The 20,988-nt window shown below is 34.4% G+C and overlaps 1 long non-coding RNA gene across 10 annotated transcripts; it reads right to left on the bottom strand.

The window, feature by feature from the left end:
- Positions 1–886: 886 nt before the first annotated feature.
- LOC127837926 (uncharacterized) lies at positions 887–18,218 on the bottom strand. 10 transcript variants are annotated; one of them, XR_008029531.1, is made up of 9 exons: positions 17,958–18,218; positions 16,613–16,733; positions 14,468–14,588; positions 12,325–12,445; positions 10,181–10,301; positions 8,037–8,157; positions 5,894–6,014; positions 1,596–1,716; positions 887–949 (listed from the first exon to the last, which is right to left on the bottom strand). It is a non-coding gene; the product is annotated as an uncharacterized LOC127837926 (long non-coding RNA). The 10 variants fall into 10 exon arrangements; XR_008029530.1 differs by lacking the exon at positions 887–949 and having other exon boundaries at positions 1,568–1,716; XR_008029532.1 differs by lacking the exons at positions 887–949; positions 5,894–6,014 and having other exon boundaries at positions 1,568–1,716.
- Positions 18,219–20,988: the final 2,770 nt, after the last annotated feature.

Here is a 20,988-nt window from a genome sequence, read left to right as displayed (position 1 = left end):
TCAAATAAGAAGAAAAAAAGAATTTATGTTTGCGGCATGTTACAAACCACTATTTTGCATAATTTTTCCTATTTTTTTTAACCAACTATTTTTTCTACAAAACTGCAGACTTATCTTGCTTATTTAAGTATTCAAGCTCAGAAAATGTGCAAATGTAGATGCTATTACACAAATATGAGTTTAAACATTGTTTCCAGTGCGAAACCACCACACGTGAAATTTTTCCTAAAATTAGCAATGGTTTTAACATTATTAACCTCCCTTTGTTTTCCATAATCTCAACCATATCTAGCGGTTAAAAAGGTAAATGCAAAATATGTTCGATTGGGTTACCCGCACCACTGTACCGCAAACCTGTGGATACATTTATTTTTCGTATGATATACACATTTTAAATTTTGCGTTTTGCTATTAAGGGGCAGGGATATATTTTTGACCAAATTTCGAGTTCCGAAGGCCGCAAACAGTCAAATCCATTGCATCAAAACAGAAGTGACACAAGAAAGCCTTTTTGTGTCAGTGTCATAGCATAGGCAATATACATTGAAAATACAACCAAAGACACAAGGCTGCTTCTTCACTTGTGAAACTATGGCCCTTGATCTTTCCTCCCTTCCCCCACCCCCTCATTTTTAATGAAAAATTGAGAATTTGACCCATTTCATGGCATCACAGAACATTCAAACAGAATGCAATCCTAGTTTTTGCTACATTACTCACTAATTTTCATCCCTGTGCTTTGTTTATTTGCCTAGAAAAGTGTCCTCCCATACGTTTAGATTTTTCCACAATTTACCTTCAAAATTTTGTTCTGTTTCTGCAGCGTGAAATATTGACTTCCGACAAAAGTGAAAACCTCCTTTTTGAAGATCAAAATTTCCTTGCTAGGGAGCTGTGGCTAGTTGTAATGTTTTTTTTTTCCAAAATTTTGAGACATTCTTTCTACAACCTAACACACAGAAATACATCTTATAAATACCTAATTGATTTTTAAAGACCATAGGTAACACCTACCCTAAAGATATGTATTTTCTTGGACCCCCCTTTCACTGATATATCCCCTGCCACCTTAAGTTTTTTAATATATGCATAATAAAACAAAAAGCTTTTGTTATATTAAAATATAATGTTTAATGAATTAAATGCAACATTTCTGAACTGTATCCTGTGTTTTGTTTGTATTTCATAGTAATTCCAAAAATTCACACAATTCAAGGGAAACAACCAGAACAGAAATAATCAAAAAATAGTGGTTCCTATCACAACATTTGACTCTATTTAGTAGAGAAGCACACAAGTTATATGTCAAATGTTTAAAATGAGTATTGACACTTTCAATCAGTCTTACAGATGTATATTCCCATATGATTACATAATACATGCACCAAATATTGATATTCATTCATTAAAATACCATTCAAAATTAGATCACTCCATAAGAAATCACAGCACAGTTTATAAAAACAATCACGCTAGGAAAAACAAAGTTACTTTTCAAAAAAGGAGTATTTCCAAACTATAAAGTTTCTGCAGGCATGTGCCCTGTGTAGAGAAAACAAGTTCAAGATTCTATTCCGTTGAATTCAGACCCTGACCTGGAAAGTGTAGTGCGATTGGGTGATTCTGTGGCTAACGATGTCTTGAATGCGTGTAATCGTTCTCGGGGTCCACTCGTTCTCCCTATTAAACTGCGACCACATCAAACAGTACCACAGTCTGAAAATCAAAGTGCTACAATTGGAAACAGTGGGCAAATATATCTGACTATGAGAACATCATTGTAAACAAGACACCAGCTTGGAAACATTTTCAAGTGCATAAGGAACCTTCATGAGCACATATTTTCCTTTTGTTAATGCTTTGAGGCCCATAACTTAAGTGCTTGATGTTGACACAAAGTTTACTGTGGCATAAATGTGGACACATGCATTTTTGATGACATGGCATGTTTTATTTTCAAGATAATATAGTGCATGGTGAGCTTTAAGCCTTAGCCTTTTGCCACGGAAACTACACCGCAGAACACCATAGACACTGGGAGTTTCCCCCCCCCTTCCAGATGTGCATTCACTTAGCATTTCGTATTTATTATCAAATAAATCTTGCCCTCAATCTTAGTCTTTCTTCATCGGTTAGGTGTCACATGAAGAAATATGTTGCCATAATGACTTCAAATAAAAGAAAAAAAGAATTTATGTTTGCGGCAGGTTACAAACCACTATTTTGCATAATTTTCCTATTTTTACCAACCCGTTTCTACAAAACTGACTAGACTTATCTTGCTTATTTAAGTATTCAAGCTCAGAAAAGTGCAAATGTAGATGCTATTACACCAAATATGAGTTTAAACATTGGTTTTCCAGTGCGAAACCAGCACACGTGAAATTTTCCTAAAATTAGCAATGGTTTTAACATTATTACCTCCCTTGTTTTCCATAATCTCAACCATATATAGCGGTTAAAGGTATATGCAAAATTATGTTCGATTTGTTACCGCAACACATTTGTGGAATACATGTATCAATTTTCGTATGATATACACAATTTAAAATTTTGCGTTTTGCTATTAAGGGGGCAGGGATATATTTTGAACCAAATTTCGAGTTCCGAAATGGCCGCAAACAGTCAAATCCATTGCATCAAAACAGAAAGTGACACAAGAAAGCCTTTTTGTGTCAGTGTCATAGCATAGGCAATATACATTGAAATACAACCAAAGACAAGGCTGGCTTCTTCACTTGTGAAACTATGGGCCCTTGATCTTTCCCCCACCCACCTCATTTTTAATGAAAAATTGAGAAATTTGACCCATTTTCATGGCATGCACAGAACATTTCAAACAGAATGCAATCCTAGTTTGGCTACATTACTCACTAATTTCATCCCTGTGCTTTTGTTTATTTGCCTAGAAAAGTGTCTCCCATACGTTTAGATTTTTCACAATTTACCTTCAAAATTTTGTTCTGTTTCTGCAGCGTGAAATATTGACTTCCGACAAAAGTGAAAACCTCCTTTTGAAGATTCAAAATTTCCTTGCTAGGGAGCTGTGGCTAGTTGTAATGTTTTTTTTCCAAAATTTTGAGACATTCTTTCTACAACCTAACACAAGAAATACATCTTATAAATACCTAATTGATTTTTAAAGACCATAGGTAACACCTACCCTAAAGATATGTAATTTTCATGGACCCCCCTTTCACTGATATATCCCCTGCCACCTTAAGTTTTTTAATATATGCATAATAAACAAAAAGCTTTTGTTATATTTAAAATATAATGTTTAATGAATTAAATGCAACATTTCTGAACTGTATCCTTGTGTTTGTTTGTATTTCATAGTAATTCCAAAAATTCACACAATTCAAGGGAAACAACCAGAACAGAAATAATCAAAAAAAATAGTGTTCCTATTCACAACATTTGACTCTATTTAGTAGAGAAGCACACAAGTTATATGTCAAATGTTTAAAATGAGTATTGACACTTTCAATCAGTCTTACAGATGTATATTCCCATATGATTACATAATACATGCACCAAATATTGATATTCATTCATTAAAATACCATTCAAAATTAGATCACTCCATAAGAAATCACAGCACAGTTATAAAAACAATCACGCTAGGAAAAACAAAGGTGTACTTTTCAAAAAAGGAGTATTTCCAAACTATAAAGTTTCTGCAGGCATGTGCCCTGTGTAGAGAAACAAGTTCAAGATTCTATTCCGTTGAATTCAGACCCTGACCTGGAAAGTGTAGTGCGATTGGGTGATTCTGTGGCTAACGATGTCTTGAATGCGTGTAATCGTTCTCCGGGGTCCACTCGTTCTCCCTATTAACTGCGACCACATCAAACAGTACCACAGTCTGAAAATCAAAGTGCTACAATTGGAAACAGTGGGCAAATATATCTGACTATGAGAACATCATTGTAAACAAGACACAGCTTGGAAACATTTTCAAGTGCATAAGGAACCTTCATGAGCACATATTTTCCTTTTGTTAATGCTTTGAGGCCCATAACTTAAGTGCTTGATGTTGACACAAAGTTTACTGTGGCATAAATGTGACACATGCATTTTTTGATGACATGGCATGTTTATTTTCAAGATAATATAGTGCATGGTGAGCTTTAAGCCTTAGCCTTTTGCCACGGAAACTACACCGCAGAACACCATAGACACTTGGGAGTTTCCCCCCCCCTTCCAGATGTGGCATTCACTTATCATTTCGTATTTATTATCAAATAAATGCTTCAATCTTAGTCTTTCTTCATCGGTTAGGTGTCACATGAAGAAATATGTTGCCATACTGACTTTCAAATAAGAAGAAAAAAGAATTTATGTTTGCGGCATGTTACAAACCACTATTTTGCATAATTTTCCTATTTTTACCAACTTTTTTCTACACAAACTGCAGACTTATCTTGCTTATTAAGTATTCAAGCTCAGAAAATGTGCAAATGTAGATGCTATTACACAAATATGAGTTTAAACATTGTTTTCCAGTGCGAAACCAGCACACGTGAAATTTTCCTAAAATTAGCAATGGTTTTAACATTCTTACCTCCCTTTGTTTTCCATAATCTCAACCATATATAGCGGTTAAAGGTATATGCAAAATTATGTTCGATTTGTTACCGCAACACATTTGTGGAATACATGTATCAATTTTCGTATGATATACACAATTTTAAAATTTTGCGTTTTGCTATTAAGGGGGCAGGGGATATATTTTTGACCAAATTTCGAGTTCCGAAAGGCCGCAAACAGTCAAATCCATTGCATCAAAACAGAAAGTGACACAAGAAAGCCTTTTTGTGTCAGTGTCATAGCATAGGCAATATACATTGAAAATACACCAAAGACAAGGCTGGCTTCTTCACTTGTGAAACTATGGCCCTTGATCTTTCCCCCCACCCACCTCATTTTTAATGAAAAATTGAGAAATTTGACCCATTTCATGGCATGCACAGAACATTCAAACAGAATGCAATCCTAGTTTTGGCTACATTACTCACTAATTTCATCCCTGTGCTTTGTTTATTTGCCTAGAAAAGTGTCTCCCATACGTTTAGATTTTTCACAATTTACCTTCAAAATTTTGTTCTGTTTCTGCAGCGTGAAATATTGACTTCCGACAAAAGTGAAAACCTCCTTTTTGAAGATTCAAAATTTCCTTGCTAGGGAGCTGTGGCTAGTTGTAATGTTTTTTTTCCAAAATTTTGAGACATTCTTTCTACAACCTAACACAAGAAATACATCTTATAAATACCTAATTGATTTTTAAAGACCATAGGTAACACCTACCCTAAAGATATGTAATTTTCATGGACCCCCCCTTTCACTGATATATCCCCTGCCACCTTAAGTTTTTTAATATATGCATAATAAAACAAAAAGCTTTTGTTATATTAAAATATAATGTTTAATGAATTAAATGCAACATTTCTGAACTGTATCCTGTGTTTTGTTTGTATTTCATAGTAATTCCAAAAATTCACACAATTCAAGGGAAACAACCAGAACAGAAATAATCAAAAAAATAGTGTTCCTATTCACAACATTTGACTCTATTTAGTAGAGAAGCACACAAGTTATATGTCAAATGTTTAAATGAGTATTGACACTTTCAATCAGTCTTACAGATGTATATTCCCATATGATTACATAATACATGCACCAAATATTGATATTCATTCATTAAAATACCATTCAAAATTAGATCACTCCATAAGAAATCACAGCACAGTTATAAAAACAATCACGCTAGGAAAAACAAAGGTGTACTTTTCAAAAAAGGAGTATTTCCAAACTATAAAGTTTCTGCAGGCATGTGCCCTGTGTAGAGAAACAAGTTCAAGATTCTATTCCGTTGAATTCAGACCCTGACCTGGAAAGTGTAGTGCGATTGGGTGATTCTGTGGCTAACGATGTCTTGAATGCGTGTAATCGTTCTCGGGGTCCACTCGTTCTCCCTATTAAACTGCGACCACATCAAACAGTACCACAGTCTGAAAATCAAAGTGCTACAATTGGAAACAGTGGGCAAATATATCTGACTATGAGAACATCATTGTAAACAAGACACAGCTTGGAAACATTTTCAAGTGCATAAGGAACCTTCATGAGCACATATTTTCCTTTTGTTAATGCTTTGAGGCCCATAACTTAAGTGCTTGATGTTGACACAAAGTTTACTGTGGCATAAATGTGACACATGCATTTTTGATGACATGGCATGTTTATTTTCAAGATAATATAGTGCATGGTGAGCTTTAAGCCTTAGCCTTTGCCACGGAAACTACACCGCAGAACACCATAGACACTTGGGAGTTTCCCCCCCCTTCCAGATGTGGCATTCACTTATCATTTCGTATTTATTATCAAATAAATGCTTCAATCTTAGTCTTTCTTCATCGGTTAGGTGTCACATGAAGAAATATGTTGCCATAATGACTTCAAATAAGAAGAAAAAAAGAATTTATGTTTGCGGCATGTTACAAACCACTATTTTGCATAATTTTCCTATTTTTACCAACTTTTTCTACAAAACTGCAGACTTATCTTGCTTATTTAAGTATTCAAGCTCAGAAAATGTGCAAATGTAGATGCTATTACACAAATATGAGTTTAAACATTGTTTTCCAGTGCGAAACCAGCACACGTGAAATTTTCCTAAAATTAGCAATGGTTTTAACATTATTACCTCCCTTTGTTTTCCATAATCTCAACCATATATAGCGGTTAAAGGTATATGCAAAATTATGTTCGATTTGTTACCGCAACACATTTGTGGAATACATGTATCAATTTTCGTATGATATACACAATTTTAAAAATTTTGCGTTTTGCTATTAAGGGGGCAGGGGATATATTTTTGACCAAATTTCGAGTTCCGAAAGGCCGCAAACAGTCAAATCCATTGCATCAAAACAGAAAGTGACACAAGAAAGCCTTTTTGTGTCAGTGTCATAGCATAGGCAATATACATTGAAAATACAACCAAAGACAAGGCTGGCTTCTTCACTTGTGAAACTATGGCCCTTGATCTTTCCCCCCACCCACCTCATTTTTAATGAAAATTGAGAAATTTGACCCATTTCATGGCATGCACAGAACATTCAAACAGAATGCAATCCTAGTTTTGGCTACATTACTCACTAATTTCATCCCTGTGCTTTGTTTATTTGCCTAGAAAAGTGTCTCCCATACGTTTAGATTTTTCACAATTTACCTTCAAAATTTTGTTCTGTTTCTGCAGCGTGAAATATTGACTTCCGACAAAAGTGAAAACCTCCTTTTTGAAGATTCAAAATTTCCTTGCTAGGGAGCTGTGGCTAGTTGTAATGTTTTTTTCCAAAATTTTGAGACATTCTTTCTACAACCTAACACAAGAAATACATCTTATAAATACCTAATTGATTTTTAAAGACCATAGGTAACACCCTACCCTAAAGATATGTAATTTTCATGGACCCCCCCTTTCACTGATATATCCCCTGCCACCTTAAGTTTTTAATATATGCATAATAAAACAAAAAGCTTTTGTTATATTAAAATATAATGTTTAATGAATTAAATGCAACATTTCTGAACTGTATCCTGTGTTTTGTTTGTATTTCATAGTAATTCCAAAAATTCACACAATTCAAGGGAAACAACCAGAACAGAAATAATCAAAAAAATAGTGTTCCTATTCACAACATTTGACTCTATTTAGTAGAGAAGCACACAAGTTATATGTCAAATGTTTAAAATGAGTATTGACACTTTCAATCAGTCTTACAGATGTATATTCCCATATGATTACATAATACATGCACCAAATATTGATATTCATTCATTAAAATACCATTCAAAATTAGATCACTCCATAAGAAATCACAGCACAGTTATAAAAACAATCACGCTAGGAAAAACAAAGGTGTACTTTTCAAAAAAGGAGTATTTCCAAACTATAAAGTTTCTGCAGGCATGTGCCCTGTGTAGAGAAACAAGTTCAAGATTCTATTCCGTTGAATTCAGACCCTGACCTGGAAAGTGTAGTGCGATTGGGTGATTCTGTGGCTAACGATGTCTTGAATGCGTGTAATCGTTCTCGGGGTCCACTCGTTCTCCCTATTAAACTGCGACCACATCAAACAGTACCACAGTCTGAAAATCAAAGTGCTACAATTGGAAACAGTGGGCAAATATATCTGACTATGAGAACATCATTGTAAACAAGACACAGCTTGGAAACATTTTCAAGTGCATAAGGAACCTTCATGAGCACATATTTTCCTTTTGTTAATGCTTTGAGGCCCATAACTTAAGTGCTTGATGTTGACACAAAGTTTACTGTGGCATAAATGTGACACATGCATTTTTGATGACATGGCATGTTTATTTTCAAGATAATATAGTGCATGGTGAGCTTTAAGCCTTAGCCTTTTGCCACGGAAACTACACCGCAGAACACCATAGACACTTGGGAGTTTCCCCCCCCTTCCAGATGTGGCATTCACTTATCATTTCGTATTTATTATCAAATAAATGCTTCAATCTTAGTCTTTCTTCATCGGTTAGGTGTCACATGAAGAAATATGTTGCCATAATGACTTCAAATAAGAAGAAAAAAAGAATTTATGTTTGCGGCATGTTACAAACCACTATTTTGCATAATTTTCCTATTTTTACCAACTTTTTCTACAAAACTGCAGACTTATCTTGCTTATTTAAGTATTCAAGCTCAGAAAATGTGCAAATGTAGATGCTATTACACAAATATGAGTTTAAACATTGTTTTCCAGTGCGAAACCAGCACACGTGAAATTTTCCTAAAATTAGCAATGGTTTTAACATTATTACCTCCCTTTGTTTTCCATAATCTCAACCATATATAGCGGTTAAAGGTATATGCAAAATTATGTTCGATTTGTTACCGCAACACATTTGTGGAATACATGTATCAATTTTCGTATGATATACACAATTTTAAAATTTTGCGTTTTGCTATTAAGGGGGCAGGGGATATATTTTTGACCAAATTTCGAGTTCCGAAAGGCCGCAAACAGTCAAATCCATTGCATCAAAACAGAAAGTGACACAAGAAAGCCTTTTTGTGTCAGTGTCATAGCATAGGCAATATACATTGAAAATACAACCAAAGACAAGGCTGGCTTCTTCACTTGTGAAACTATGGCCCTTGATCTTTCCCCCCACCCACCTCATTTTAATGAAAAATTGAGAAATTTGACCCATTTCATGGCATGCACAGAACATTCAAACAGAATGCAATCCTAGTTTTGGCTACATTACTCACTAATTTCATCCCTGTGCTTTGTTTATTTGCCTAGAAAAGTGTCTCCCATACGTTTAGATTTTTCACAATTTACCTTCAAAATTTTGTTCTGTTTCTGCAGCGTGAAATATTGACTTCCGACAAAAGTGAAAACCTCCTTTTTGAAGATTCAAAATTTCCTTGCTAGGGAGCTGTGGCTAGTTGTAATGTTTTTTTCCAAAATTTTGAGACATTCTTTCTACAACCTAACACAAGAAATACATCTTATAAATACCTAATTGATTTTTAAAGACCATAGGTAACACCTACCCTAAAGATATGTAATTTTCATGGACCCCCCCTTTCACTGATATATCCCCTGCCACCTTAAGTTTTTTAATATATGCATAATAAAACAAAAAGCTTTTGTTATATTAAAATATAATGTTTAATGAATTAAATGCAACATTTCTGAACTGTATCCTGTGTTTTGTTTGTATTTCATAGTAATTCCAAAAATTCACACAATTCAAGGGAAACAACCAGAACAGAAATAATCAAAAAAATAGTGTTCCTATTCACAACATTTGACTCTATTTAGTAGAGAAGCACACAAGTTATATGTCAAATGTTTTAAAATGAGTATTGACACTTTCAATCAGTCTTACAGATGTATATTCCCATATGATTACATAATACATGCACCAAATATTGATATTCATTCATTAAAATACCATTCAAAATTAGATCACTCCATAAGAAATCACAGCACAGTTATAAAAACAATCACGCTAGGAAAAACAAAGGTGTACTTTTCAAAAAAGGAGTATTTCCAAACTATAAAGTTTCTGCAGGCATGTGCCCTGTGTAGAGAAACAAGTTCAAGATTCTATTCCGTTGAATTCAGACCCTGACCTGGAAAGTGTAGTGCGATTGGGTGATTCTGTGGCTAACGATGTCTTGAATGCGTGTAATCGTTCTCGGGGTCCACTCGTTCTCCCTATTAAACTGCGACCACATCAAACAGTACCACAGTCTGAAAATCAAAGTGCTACAATTGGAAACAGTGGGCAAATATATCTGACTATGAGAACATCATTGTAAACAAGACACAGCTTGGAAACATTTTCAAGTGCATAAGGAACCTTCATGAGCACATATTTTCCTTTTGTTAATGCTTTGAGGCCCATAACTTAAGTGCTTGATGTTGACACAAAGTTTACTGTGGCATAAATGTGACACATGCATTTTTGATGACATGGCATGTTTATTTTCAAGATAATATAGTGCATGGTGAGCTTTAAGCCTTAGCCTTTTGCCACGGAAACTACACCGCAGAACACCATAGACACTTGGGAGTTTCCCCCCCCTTCCAGATGTGGCATTCACTTATCATTTCGTATTTATTATCAAATAAATGCTTCAATCTTAGTCTTTCTTCATCGGTTAGGTGTCACATGAAGAAATATGTTGCCATAATGACTTCAAATAAGAAGAAAAAAAGAATTTATGTTTGCGGCATGTTACAAACCACTATTTTGCATAATTTTCCTATTTTTACCAACTTTTTCTACAAAACTGCAGACTTATCTTGCTTATTTAAGTATTCAAGCTCAGAAAATGTGCAAATGTAGATGCTATTACACAAATATGAGTTTAAACATTGTTTTCCAGTGCGAAACCAGCACACGTGAAATTTTCCTAAAATTAGCAATGGTTTTAACATTATTACCTCCCTTTGTTTTCCATAATCTCAACCATATATAGCGGTTAAAGGTATATGCAAAATTATGTTCGATTTGTTACCGCAACACATTTGTGGAATACATGTATCAATTTTCGTATGATATACACAATTTTAAAATTTTGCGTTTTGCTATTAAGGGGGCAGGGGATATATTTTTGACCAAATTTCGAGTTCCGAAAGGCCGCAAACAGTCAAATCCATTGCATCAAAACAGAAAGTGACACAAGAAAGCCTTTTTGTGTCAGTGTCATAGCATAGGCAATATACATTGAAAATACAACCAAAGACAAGGCTGGCTTCTTCACTTGTGAAACTATGGCCCTTGATCTTTCCCCCCACCCACCTCATTTTTAATGAAAAATTGAGAAATTTGACCCATTTCATGGCATGCACAGAACATTCAAACAGAATGCAATCCTAGTTTTGGCTACATTACTCACTAATTTCATCCCTGTGCTTTGTTTATTTGCCTAGAAAAGTGTCTCCCATACGTTTAGATTTTTCACAATTTACCTTCAAAATTTTGTTCTGTTTCTGCAGCGTGAAATATTGACTTCCGACAAAAGTGAAAACCTCCTTTTTGAAGATTCAAAATTTCCTTGCTAGGGAGCTGTGGCTAGTTGTAATGTTTTTTTTCCAAAATTTTGAGACATTCTTTCTACAACCTAACACAAGAAATACATCTTATAAATACCTAATTGATTTTTAAAGACCATAGGTAACACCTACCCTAAAGATATGTAATTTTCATGGACCCCCCTTTCACTGATATATCCCCTGCCACCTTAAGTTTTTTAATATATGCATAATAAAACAAAAAGCTTTTGTTATATTAAAATATAATGTTTAATGAATTAAATGCAACATTTCTGAACTGTATCCTGTGTTTTGTTTGTATTTCATAGTAATTCCAAAAATTCACACAATTCAAGGGAAACAACCAGAACAGAAATAATCAAAAAAATAGTGTTCCTATTCACAACATTTGACTCTATTTAGTAGAGAAGCACACAAGTTATATGTCAAATGTTTAAAATGAGTATTGACACTTTCAATCAGTCTTACAGATGTATATTCCCATATGATTACATAATACATGCACCAAATATTGATATTCATTCATTAAAATACCATTCAAAATTAGATCACTCCATAAGAAATCACAGCACAGTTATAAAAACAATCACGCTAGGAAAAACAAAGGTGTACTTTTCAAAAAAGGAGTATTTCCAAACTATAAAGTTTCTGCAGGCATGTGCCCTGTGTAGAGAAACAAGTTCAAGATTCTATTCCGTTGAATTCAGACCCTGACCTGGAAAGTGTAGTGCGATTGGGTGATTCTGTGGCTAACGATGTCTTGAATGCGTGTAATCGTTCTCGGGGTCCACTCGTTCTCCCTATTAAACTGCGACCACATCAAACAGTACCACAGTCTGAAAATCAAAGTGCTACAATTGGAAACAGTGGGCAAATATATCTGACTATGAGAACATCATTGTAAACAAGACACAGCTTGGAAACATTTTCAAGTGCATAAGGAACCTTCATGAGCACATATTTTCCTTTTGTTAATGCTTTGAGGCCCATAACTTAAGTGCTTGATGTTGACACAAAGTTTACTGTGGCATAAATGTGACACATGCATTTTTGATGACATGGCATGTTTATTTTCAAGATAATATAGTGCATGGTGAGCTTTAAGCCTTAGCCTTTTGCCACGGAAACTACACCGCAGAACACCATAGACACTTGGGAGTTTCCCCCCCCTTCCAGATGTGGCATTCACTTATCATTTCGTATTTATTATCAAATAAATGCTTCAATCTTAGTCTTTCTTCATCGGTTAGGTGTCACATGAAGAAATATGTTGCCATAATGACTTCAAATAAGAAGAAAAAAAGAATTTATGTTTGCGGCATGTTACAAACCACTATTTTGCATAATTTTCCTATTTTTACCAACTTTTTCTACAAAACTGCAGACTTATCTTGCTTATTTAAGTATTCAAGCTCAGAAAATGTGCAAATGTAGATGCTATTACACAAATATGAGTTTAAACATTGTTTTCCAGTGCGAAACCAGCACACGTGAAATTTTCCTAAAATTAGCAATGGTTTTAACATTATTACCTCCCTTTGTTTTCCATAATCTCAACCATATATAGCGGTTAAAGGTATATGCAAAATTATGTTCGATTTGTTACCGCAACACATTTGTGGAATACATGTATCAATTTTCGTATGATATACACAATTTTAAAATTTTGCGTTTTGCTATTAAGGGGGCAGGGGATATATTTTTGACCAAATTTCGAGTTCCGAAAGGCCGCAAACAGTCAAATCCATTGCATCAAAACAGAAAGTGACACAAGAAAGCCTTTTTGTGTCAGTGTCATAGCATAGGCAATATACATTGAAAATACAACCAAAGACAAGGCTGGCTTCTTCACTTGTGAAACTATGGCCCTTGATCTTTCCCCCCACCCACCTCATTTTTAATGAAAAATTGAGAAATTTGACCCATTTCATGGCATGCACAGAACATTCAAACAGAATGCAATCCTAGTTTTGGCTACATTACTCACTAATTTCATCCCTGTGCTTTGTTTATTTGCCTAGAAAAGTGTCTCCCATACGTTTAGATTTTTCACAATTTACCTTCAAAATTTTGTTCTGTTTCTGCAGCGTGAAATATTGACTTCCGACAAAAGTGAAAACCTCCTTTTTGAAGATTCAAAATTTCCTTGCTAGGGAGCTGTGGCTAGTTGTAATGTTTTTTTCCAAAATTTTGAGACATTCTTTCTACAACCTAACACAAGAAATACATCTTATAAATACCTAATTGATTTTTAAAGACCATAGGTAACACCTACCCTAAAGATATGTAATTTTCATGGACCCCCCTTTCACTGATATATCCCCTGCCACCTTAAGTTTTTTAATATATGCATAATAAAACAAAAAGCTTTTGTTATATTAAAATATAATGTTTAATGAATTAAATGCAACATTTCTGAACTGTATCCTGTGTTTTGTTTGTATTTCATAGTAATTCCAAAAATTCACACAATTCAAGGGAAACAACCAGAACAGAAATAATCAAAAAAATAGTGTTCCTATTCACAACATTTGACTCTATTTAGTAGAGAAGCACACAAGTTATATGTCAAATGTTTAAAATGAGTATTGACACTTTCAATCAGTCTTACAGATGTATATTCCCATATGATTACATAATACATGCACCAAATATTGATATTCATTCATTAAAATACCATTCAAAATTAGATCACTCCATAAGAAATCACAGCACAGTTATAAAAACAATCACGCTAGGAAAAACAAAGGTGTACTTTTCAAAAAAGGAGTATTTCCAAACTATAAAGTTTCTGCAGGCATGTGCCCTGTGTAGAGAAACAAGTTCAAGATTCTATTCCGTTGAATTCAGACCCTGACCTGGAAAGTGTAGTGCGATTGGGTGATTCTGTGGCTAACGATGTCTTGAATGCGTGTAATCGTTCTCGGGGTCCACTCGTTCTCCCTATTAAACTGCGACCACATCAAACAGTACCACAGTCTGAAAATCAAAGTGCTACAATTGGAAACAGTGGGCAAATATATCTGACTATGAGAACATCATTGTAAACAAGACACAGCTTGGAAACATTTTCAAGTGCATAAGGAACCTTCATGAGCACATATTTTCCTTTTGTTAATGCTTTGAGGCCCATAACTTAAGTGCTTGATGTTGACACAAAGTTTACTGTGGCATAAATGTGACACATGCATTTTTGATGACATGGCATGTTTATTTTCAAGATAATATAGTGCATGGTGAGCTTTAAGCCTTAGCCTTTTGCCACGGAAACTACACCGCAGAACACCATAGACACTTGGGAGTTTCCCCCCCCTTCCAGATGTGGCATTCACTTATCATTTCGTATTTATTATCAAATAAATGCTTCAATCTTAGTCTTTCTTCATCGGTTAGGTGTCACATGAAGAAATATGTTGCCATAATGACTTCAAATAAGAAGAAAAAAAAGAATTTATGTTTGCGGCATGTTACAAACCACTATTTTGCATAATTTTCCTATTTTTACCAACTTTTTCTACAAAACTGCAGACTTATCTTGCTTATTTAAGTATTCAAGCTCAGAAAATGTGCAAATGTAGATGCTATTACACAAATATGAGTTTAAACATTGTTTTCCAGTGCGAAACCAGCACACGTGAAATTTTCCTAAAATTAGCAATGGTTTTAACATTATTACCTCCCTTTGTTTTCCATAATCTCAACCATATATAGCGGTTAAAGGTATATGCAAAATTATGTTCGATTTGTTACCGCAACACATTTGTGGAATACATGTATCAATTTTCGTATGATATACACAATTTTAAAATTTTGCGTTTTGCTATTAAGGGGGCAGGGGATATATTTTTGACCAAATTTCGAGTTCCGAAAGGCCGCAAACAGTCAAATCCATTGCATCAAAACAGAAAGTGACACAAGAAAGCCTTTTTGTGTCAGTGTCATAGCATAGGCAATATACATTGAAAATACAACCAAAGACAAGGCTGGCTTCTTCACTTGTGAAACTATGGCCCTTGATCTTTCCCCCCACCCACCTCATTTTTAATGAAAAATTGAGAAATTTGACCCATTTCATGGCATGCACAGAACATTCAAACAGAATGCAATCCTAGTTTTGGCTACATTACTCACTAATTTCATCCCTGTGCTTTGTTTATTTGCCTAGAAAAGTGTCTCCCATACGTTTAGATTTTTCACAATTTACCTTCAAAATTTTGTTCTGTTTCTGCAGCGTGAAATATTGACTTCCGACAAAAGTGAAAACCTCCTTTTTGAAGATTCAAAATTTCCTTGCTAGGGAGCTGTGGCTAGTTGTAATGTTTTTTTCCAAAATTTTGAGACATTCTTTCTACAACCTAACACAAGAAATACATCTTATAAATACCTAATTGATTTTTAAAGACCATAGGTAACACCTACCCTAAAGATATGTAATTTTCATGGACCCCCCCTTTCACTGATATATCCCCTGCCACCTTAAGTTTTTTAATATATGCATAATAAAACAAAAAGCTTTTGTTATATTAAAATATAATGTTTAATGAATTAAATGCAACATTTCTGAACTGTATCCTGTGTTTTGTTTGTATTTCATAGTAATTCCAAAAATTCACACAATTCAAGGGAAACAACCAGAACAGAAATAATCAAAAAAATAGTGTTCCTATTCACAACATTTGACTCTATTTAGTAGAGAAGCACACAAGTTATATGTCAAATGTTTAAAATGAGTATTGACACTTTCAATCAGTCTTACAGATGTATATTCCCATATGATTACATAATACATGCACCAAATATTGATATTCATTCATTAAAATACCATTCAAAATTAGATCACTCCATAAGAAATCACAGCACAGTTATAAAAACAATCACGCTAGGAAAAACAAAGGTGTACTTTTCAAAAAAGGAGTATTTCCAAACTATAAAGTTTCTGCAGGCATGTGCCCTGTGTAGAGAAACAAGTTCAAGATTCTATTCCGTTGAATTCAGACCCTGACCTGGAAAGTGTAGTGCGATTGGGTGATTCTGTGGCTAACGATGTCTTGAATGCGTGTAATCGTTCTCGGGGTCCACTCGTTCTCCCTATTAAACTGCGACCACATCAAACAGTACCACAGTCTGAAAATCAAAGTGCTACAATTGGAAACAGTGGGCAAATATATCTGACTATGAGAACATCATTGTAAACAAGACACAGCTTGGAAACATTTTCAAGTGCATAAGGAACCTTCATGAGCACATATTTTCCTTTTGTTAATGCTTTGAGGCCCATAACTTAAGTGCTTGATGTTGACACAAAGTTTACTGTGGCATAAATGTGACACATGCATTTTTGATGACATGGCATGTTTATTTTCAAGATAATATAGTGCATGGTGAGCTTTAAGCCTTAGCCTTTTGCCACGGAAACTACACCGCAGAACACCATAGACACTTGGGAGTTTCCCCCCCCTTCCAGATGTGGCATTCACTTATCATTTCGTATTTATTATCAAATAAATGCTTCAATCTTAGTCTTTCTTCATCGGTTAGGTGTCACATGAAGAAATATGTTGCCATAATGACTTCAAATAAGAAGAAAAAAAGAATTTATGTTTGCGGCATGTTACAAACCACTATTTTGCATAATTTTCCTATTTTTACCAACTTTTTCTACAAAACTGCAGACTTATCTTGCTTATTTAAGTATTCAAGCTCAGAAAATGTGCAAATGTAGATGCTATTACACAAATATGAGTTTAAACATTGTTTTCCAGTGCGAAACCAGCACACGTGAAATTTTCCTAAAATTAGCAATGGTTTTAACATTATTACCTCCCTTTGTTTTCCATAATCTCAACCATATATAGCGGTTAAAGGTATATGCAAAATTATGTTCGATTTGTTACCGCAACACATTTGTGGAATACATGTATCAATTTTCGTATGATATACACAATTTTAAAATTTTGCGTTTTGCTATTAAGGGGGCAGGGGATATATTTTTGACCAAATTTCGAGTTCCGAAAGGCCGCAAACAGTCAAATCCATTGCATCAAAACAGAAAGTGACACAAGAAAGCCTTTTTGTGTCAGTGTCATAGCATAGGCAATATACATTGAAAATACAACCAAAGACAAGGCTGGCTTCTTCACTTGTGAAACTATGGCCCTTGATCTTTCCCCCCACCCACCTCATTTTTAATGAAAAATTGAGAAATTTGACCCATTTCATGGCATGCACAGAACATTCAAACAGAATGCAATCCTAGTTTTGGCTACATTACTCACTAATTTCATCCCTGTGCTTTGTTTATTTGCCTAGAAAAGTGTCTCCCATACGTTTAGATTTTTCACAATTTACCTTCAAAATTTTGTTCTGTTTCTGCAGCGTGAAATATTGACTTCCGACAAAAGTGAAAACCTCCTTTTTGAAGATTCAAAATTTCCTTGCTAGGGAGCTGTGGCTAGTTGTAATGTTTTTTTCCAAAATTTTGAGACATTCTTTCTACAACCTAACACAAGAAATACATCTTATAAATACCTAATTGATTTTTAAAGACCATAGGTAACACCTACCCTAAAGATATGTAATTTTCATGGACCCCCCTTTCACTGATATATCCCCTGCCACCATACCCTCTCGATCGGCAGAGGGAGCATTATTTTCCAGATAGATACGACACAAATAACAGATACCAAATAGATATGACATCAATTAACCCCTAACCCTAACTTTGTGTGTCAATCTATTGTGAATACAACGCTCTCGATCAGCAGACGAATTATTTCTATCTAACGGAGTTCCCGAAGACAATTAGCCGAAGCATCACGCGTTTCTCGTGATACTAGAGTTGCGACACCTTAAGAGTTTCGCGGGATGAAATGAGTGGAGAAATTAAATCAAATAGAAAATCGATTATTTATATAAAAAAAAATTGGTACGAAAAAATATGTGGGTACGAAAAAAAAACTTGGGTACGAAAACAAATTTGAGTACGAAAAAAGGGTACTAACAAAATAAGGGTACGAAAAACTATTTCGATACGAAAAAAATGGGTACAAATAAAAAATTAGGAACACAAAAATTTGGGTACGAAACAAATTTGAATACGAACAAATAGGTACGAAAAATATTGAGTACGAAAAAAATGTGGGTACAAAAAATGGGATACGAAAACAAAATAGAGTACTAAAAAATAAAAATATAGGGAACGAAAAAAATAAGGGTACGAACAACTATTTGAGTACGAAAAAAGGGTACGAATAAACATTTTGGTACATTTGGGAACGAAACAAATTTGGGTATGAAAAAAATGGGTCGGAAAAAAAAATTGAGTACGAAAAAAATTGGGAACGAAAAACATTTGGGTACGAACAAATTGGGTACAAACAAAAATTTGGTTACGAAAAAATTGGGTACAAAAATTGGGTACGAAAAAAATGAATATGAAAAAATGGGTACGAAAAAAAAAATCGGTACGAAAAATTTGGGTACGAAAAATATTTTGGTACGAAACAAATTGGTACGAAAAAAATTGGGAACAAAAACATTTGGGTACGAAAAACATTTGGGTAGGAAAAACATTTGGGTACGAAAAAAATGGTTACGTAAAAAAATTGGGTACGAAAAAATTTGGGTGCGAAAAAAATGGGAACGAAAAACCTATTGGGTGCGAACACATTTGGGTACGAAAAACATTTGGGTACGAAAAAAATGGTAACGGTAAAAAATTGGGATACGAAAAAATGTGGGTACGAAAAAAATTGAGTACAAAAAAATTTAGTAAGAAATAACAAATGGGTACAAAAAAAAGATGGGCACGAAATGTTTTGGGAACGTAAAATGAAATTTAAAATCAATTTTGAAATATCTAGCGCGTGAATTGTCTCGTGGGGTGAATTATCTTGGGGTTTCTATTAACGATACATTCAACTTCCGGCCAAGCCACGTGTTTATTGCGTAAAAAAAACACCACGTTTTCGTCATTTTATCAAAAACTTTGCAAAAGTTATCAGCCAGTTTCCAATAGAGTCAAATGGCGGTTTAAACAAGGAGATTAACGAAATTTAGTTGCAATTATCATTCGTTCAATTGAACGTCATCAATAGATGACGTCCAATATATCACTCATTCCATACGAAAAAATGTGGATACGAAAATTTTGAGTTCGAAATTTTTTTCCCAAAACAAATTGGGTAGGAATAAAAAATTTGTAAAAAAAATATGTGTATGGATAAAAATGTGGGTACGAAAATTTTGGTAACGAACAATTTATGCCAAAAATAATTTGGGTACGAAATAAAATGTGGGTATGAAAATTGTGGGTTATATAAAATGTGGGTAGGAAAACAAAATTGGGTACGAAAATTTTGCTTCCAAAAAAAATGTGTGTACTAAAACAATTTGTTATGAACAAAAATTGGGTACAAACTATTTTGAGTACAATCTTTTTATTATGAAAGATGGGGTGCATGTAAGTATACCGGGGTACCCAAAAGTATCATTTGAAAATTGATGTACGGTTAAGAATACTTCAAAGTACTCGAGGTACGGGAAAGTAGTATCTGGGGAGGGGACCTTGACCCATTCAGCGTTAGTATCCCAACAAGTAGACCATGGGCCCAAATGCACTAACCTGAGACTCAAAGGAACTAAGCTATTATCACAACAAGAGCACCGCATAACGGATACCGACGCTCGGCTGCGGGTGCAGTTTTGAATAATTTAAGCTTGTCAGAATATTTTTTTAAGAGGTCACAGTGACCTTAACCTTTGACCTAGTGACCCAAAAATGAGTGTGGCGTGTAAAACTCACCAAGGTGTATCTTTATATAAAGTTTCAAAGTTGTAGGTGGAAGTACTTTGATTTTAAAGCCAATGTTTAGGTTTAAGGGGCGGACCCCAGACGGCAGAAAGACACTATGACAATACCTAGGATTTTCTCCTTAAACAGCCGAGCTAAAAAATGAAAGTACTTTATGAAACATAAATGCTTAATTTATATGCCCAATGTTAGTTTTGAAGATAAATATTCATAAACAAATCAGACAAGATATCGTTATAACAAATGACCTGACCAAGTGTCTTGAAGGATAGACAGTAAAGGTGATTTCTAGAGTGGTAAAAAGATTTTACTATACCCATGTAAGGAAAACTGCCCTGCCCCTAACGGCCATGCATGGTTTTAAGCGGACGGAACCATTTTTGAACTCGACCCAGGTATAAGATGAAAAGTAATCAAAATATCAATGAAATCCGATTAGGAATTAGTATAACACTGACAGACATTTACATTGTATTCTATTTTTTCTACAATCGATAATAAAAGGTTCATGAGAGAATCACAATATAAGCGTTTAATTAATAAATTCATAAAAAAAATGTGGGAAAC

The sequence above is a fragment of the Dreissena polymorpha genome, chromosome 7, assembly GCF_020536995.1.
Source record: "Dreissena polymorpha isolate Duluth1 chromosome 7, UMN_Dpol_1.0, whole genome shotgun sequence".
Classification (NCBI taxonomy): domain Eukaryota; kingdom Metazoa; phylum Mollusca; class Bivalvia; order Myida; family Dreissenidae; genus Dreissena; species Dreissena polymorpha.
Note: the sequence above shows the minus strand (reverse complement) of the source record. Positions and strands in the feature narration are given on the sequence as shown.